At 38.1% G+C, this 5,447-nt stretch overlaps 1 pseudogene; it reads right to left on the reverse strand.

Moving 5' to 3' along the window:
- Positions 1 to 2,686: 2,686 nt before the first annotated feature.
- Positions 2,687 to 3,863, reverse strand: LOC131277129 (RNA-binding protein 7 pseudogene; annotated as a pseudogene).
- Between the last annotated feature and the right edge of the window lie 1,584 nt (positions 3,864 to 5,447).

Consider the following 5,447-nt stretch of genomic DNA (forward strand, 5'->3'; position numbering starts at 1 on the left):
ACAGCAACATAGTGTGTTGGTGAAGGGATGCTGATTGGGAATTCCACACATGTGCATGATTGTTTATACTGAGTATAACTAATACAGCTGATTTATAAATGGGATTGTGGCTGAAAGGGGCAATGTAGGCATGTAAATGTCAATTGAAAGAAAGATATAGAATAATCTAGGAACTGAATCATATAGAGAACCCAGAGTTGGATGAGAATTTTGGTTAATAGTACTGATGTGGGCTATGGGTGGGAGGCTCTTCATCTCTTTGTAGATAACCTAAGCTATCTGTGACTTGGGGGTGTGGGACGGTAAGAGGCTGCAGTCCTGCCCTTGGTAACCAAATGTGCTAAAAGCTTATCTAGAATGTATAAGGTCCATGCTAAAAGCACCTAGGATGTGGAAGATATATGCTAATTCAAACCTATTGAACACTGAAACAAAGAACGATTTAGCCCTTCCTCTGTACAAAAGGAACTCAAAATTCTTGTTCGGGGCTCGGATTTGAAACAGAAAGCTCCCGAGTCTGGCCAGCCATCAATAAACCATTTTTCCTTCTCAAAATCATTCCTGAGTCCTGGCCTTTCTATACACAAATAACTGAACCTCTCTCAACTTCTACAACAGTACAAATACAAGAATGTTCTATGAACGAGAAAAAATGTACATCACAATTATAAGGTGAGAAGACTGTGGAGGTGCATGGGAAAAATTAAATTAGTGTAGCCTAAGGACTCTAGCTAACAGCAATATTGTAATATTCTTGCATCAATGTCAAAGAAGTACTGTGCTAATAATACGGGGATTTATTCGTCAGCTAAAGGGTGCTGATGCAAAGTACCAGAAACCAGTTGGCTTTTATAAAGGGTATTTATTTGGGGAAAAAGCTTACAAATACAAGGCCTTAAAGAGTCCAACTCAAGGATTGTTTTCTCACCAAAGTCTGTTGACACGTGTTGAAGCCAGATGGCAGGTGATCTCTCTATGGTCTCTCCTTCCTTCTCCTTCTTAAGGCTCCATGTGCCCAGTTTCTTCCAATCTCAGCTGTAAACTGGCATAGGAATCAACTCTTTTCAGGGGGCTTTAGCTGTTTGAGCCTTCTCCTTTCTGGGTATCATCTTCTGTGTCTTCTTGAGTGAGTGCCAGTTTATATCAGCCCACCAAGGGAGTGTGGACTTAACCTGAATTACACCCTACTGACATGGTTGGATCAAAGCCCTAATCTTAACATAATTCAATCAAAGACATCTCAGCTGAATCTAATACAATCAAAGGGTATCACACCCAGAGGAACAGACCAGTTTACAAACATAAATCTCTCTCTTTTTTTGGAATTCATAAATAATCTCAAACTGCCACAGAGTGTATGGAGAAAGTGTGCCAAACGTACGCTCTACACTATAATTAGTGGTAATAGCGCAATGATGTTCTCATAGTCTGTAACGAATATTCCCCAACAATCTAATGTGATGGTAGAGGTGTGTTGTATGGGAATTCTGCACATTGCATGACTATTTTGTAAGTTCACAACCTCATACACACACACACACATGCACATTTTTCTGGAGTATGTATAGGTTCAAACCAACACAGCACAGTAATCACAAAGTATGTAACAAAACAAATTGTGTTGAGAGAATGGAATATCCACATGTAGTAAAAGAAGGAAGGTAGACCTCTACCTCACACTAAATACCTAAACTGATTAAAAAGTGGATCAAGGACCAAAATATAAGATCTAAAAGTTTAAAACTCTTAGAAGGTGTATGAGTCAGCCAAAGAGGTGCTGAAGCAAAACACTAGAAATCTGTTGGCTTTTATAAAGGGGTAGAAGCTGACAGTTACCAGGCAATAAAGCATAAGTTACTTTCCTCACCAAAGTTTATTGCCACATGCTGGGGCAAGATGACTGCTAACGTCTGCCAAGAGTTCAGGCTTCTTGGGTTCCTCTCTTTCTGGTGCTCCCATTTCTCTCTGGGCTCAGCTGCTGTGTTCTCTCCACAAGGCCAGCTGTAAGCTACTAGGAGAATGGCTCTGTCCCTCCCTCCAGGGCTTCTGCCTTGTCTAAGGAACCATCTCTATTCCTCTGTGTTCTTCTCCTATGTGTTCATTTCCTGGGCTCCAACTCAAAACTCCAGCGACTCTAAGAAGTTAAGCAATATGATTCATCCCCAAACTCTAATATACTTTCTCAAATACAATATTAGTAAAATGAATTACCAAAAAGTTAGGTTTTTTAATTTATTAGCAAAATATTGATAGCCATTTCAGCCTGCCAACTTGGATGTTTTCTATTACACACACCAAAACTGATTCACCAACAAGAAACTTCTTGCAATACAAAAACACCTCAAGGAATTAAAATATTTGCTTTATAATATAACCAAACAATACAGTTCATCCCTGACTAAACATTCTAAAATGATTAGGAATTGTCACACTTTCTTTTGCATAAAACCCTTTCCTCTTCATAAAACCCTGAGGTGAAAGGTTATTAATGTAATAAAACTGGAAGCACAATTCTCATTTTGCATCAAACTGTAGCTCTAGGTTTTAAAAGTCATTTGTAAAGAAATGTGGCAAGTTGTAAAGCTGCGCTGTACAGTTTTTCAGCAAAACTTCTCCAGATCAACCCAGCAAAAAGGGCCTAAAATAACCCCATAAAAAGGCAGTGTTCTCTTAATACTTGTCAGTGTCATGATGAATGCCATTTTCCATCTCTGCTGTCATGGTTATGGCTCCTGCCATCATGATTCCTATCTTCAAAAAAGAAATTATCTCTGCTTCCTCTGTAATGATGGTAAAATGTCTACAGCTACATAGGGATGATAATTCTGCCTGACTTTGTGCTGTGATGATGATGTATCTTGGCGCCACTGGGGGCTTGAAGACTGGTTACTTATTCTTAAATGATTATGTGACTGAACTGTTGGAGAAAATTTTGATTGATCCAGATGTGGAGAACCAAATTTAGCACCTTATGACACCTGCCTCAAAGCACTGTTCATCACAGCTTGTCTCTGAAAATTTTCTGGAAAAGAGAAAGATCTCTGAATTATCTGTGTTGATGGAGTCATAATATCCACAGTCCTTGCATACCTGCATACCTGCTGCTAGGAGATGTAGAGGTAGGGCTTGAATTTCCAACGAGATGCTGGGAATATGACAAACTGACATCCTGTGAGGCATGGCTGCTTCCTGATCTAAACTGAATTTTGATGGCCTTCCAAAAGCTTTGATTCCATTAAGTAGATTCATTGCATAAGGAACAGATAACTTCATGTTTGAAATTCACAAACGTAAACTGCTTTGGTTTACCATCCTTATCTTTGGGAATTTTTACTTTTATTACAGGCTCAACCTGGTGGAAAAGCTCAAAAAGGACCTACTCTGTCACTTTAGTTTCAAGATAGCCCACAAAGAGAGTGCGATCTGCTTCAGTGGCCGCAACCCCCACCTCAGCGCCACCGAGGGGCTAGTCACCGACGCACCCACTGCGAACTCTCAGAAACCCCACGTCCTTCCGCTCTTCCTTATAACCTTTCAAATGCCTGCAGGATCTGTATTGGTGTCCGCTTATCCACGACAAATATTAGTTCTCCTTTTTCCTTCTCGTTTAGTCTCCCAAGAAGTTTATCAATATGGTTAATCTTTTCAAAGAGCCAATTTTGGGTGTTTTTGATTCTCTCCATCATATGTTTGTTTCCTATTTCAATTCTTTCTGCTCTGACCTTTATTATTTACCTTTCACGTTCTTTGAGCTTAATTGGCTCTTCTTCTATCTTCTTGTCATTGATGCGTGGGTCATTAATATTCAGTCTTTCTTCTTTTCTAAAGTATGCACTTAGGGCTATCAATTTTTCTCTAATCATGGCTTTACCTGGCTCCCAAAAATCTTGATATGTGCTATTTTCACTATTCAGTTCAAGATATATCTAATATCCATTGAACTTCTTCCTTCAGTCACAGGTTATTCTGAAATTTGTTTCATAGTTTCCAAATACGTGGATATTTTCTAGCTATTTTTATTAATGATTTGTAGCATAACTTCATTGTAGATAGATAAAATAGTCTGGAGTATTTCATTTCTTTGAAATATGAAGAGATTTTCTTCATGGCACGTATGACCTGTAGCAATTTGATATTATTGATGAATTCCAAAAAGAAACATTGGATTATGTTTGTAACTTGATCTTTTCCTCTGGGCATATTAGATTATATTGGATTCAGAGGTTTACTTGATTAAGTAATCAGGTAAACCTCTTGCGCCAGTAGGACATTTAGTCCCCACCCCTTGGTGGGTAGGGACTCACAGATAAAAGACATGGCAAAGGGCAGAGTTGGAGGGTTTTTGATGTTAGAGTTTGATGCTGAAGCCTTAAGCTGGAGCCACGGGAAGTAAGCTCACAGAGGAAGCAGAAGCAAGCCCCAGGAACAGAGGAACCCTGAGCACAGGAAGAAGCAAGCCCTGGGAAGAGAAGAACCCTGAACCCAGAGAGAAGCAAGACCCTGGAAGGGAGGTAACCAGGAAGCCTGAACCCTCACAGATGTTGGCAGCCTTCTTGCTCTAACACATGAAAATAGACTACCCCAAATAAATACCCATTTTAAAAACCAACCAATTTTGGTATTTTGCATCAGCACCCCTTTGGCTGACTAATACAGACACTTTTTCATAAACACTCTGTATGCACATAAAAAGAGTGCATATTCTGCACTTGTCGGGTGGAGCAATCTATATCAATTAGATCAGTTTTGTTAGTCTTGTTTCAGAAAACTTAGTGGATTTTGTGTTTGATTTTCTGTTTGTGTTTAATTATTGTGGAATTTTCTATAAATTTCTGAAAAAGATACACTAAAATCTGCAAATATAATTGAGGATTATATATTTTAAAAATTATTCTATCTTTGTCATGAATTAATTTTTATTAAGTATTCCTATTTATTTCCAATAATTCCATGTGTCTTACAGTCTCTATTGAATGATATGATTATAGTCACACCAGAAAATTTTGTTCAGTGTGTTCACATGACACATCTTTTCCTTCTTTTTACTTTCAATTTATCTTCTTATATTTCAGGTGTACATCTGACAGGCAATATTTAATAGGTTTGGTTTATGTTATTCAATGTGCTAATCCTTGCCTTTTAATTAGGATCTTTTGCCTGTTGCCATTTAATTTAATTTATAATATATGTGTGTTTAAATTTACCATGCCCTATGTTCTCTTTTTCTCTCTCTTCTTTGAAGGTAATCCGTCATTTTTCTCAGTCTGCTTTTAAGGTTTTCTTTCTCTGATTTCTTACACTTTTTGCTTCTGATGTCCCTAGATGTAGTTTTCAATTTTATATTTCTTGTGTTTCATAATGTCTCTCTCTTTTTTTAAAGATTTATTTATTTATCCCCTCCCTCATTGTCTGCTCTCTGTGTCCATTCACTGTGTGTTCTTCTGTGT

Source organism: Dasypus novemcinctus, chromosome X (assembly GCF_030445035.2).
Source record: "Dasypus novemcinctus isolate mDasNov1 chromosome X, mDasNov1.1.hap2, whole genome shotgun sequence".
Lineage (NCBI taxonomy): Eukaryota > Metazoa > Chordata > Mammalia > Cingulata > Dasypodidae > Dasypus > Dasypus novemcinctus.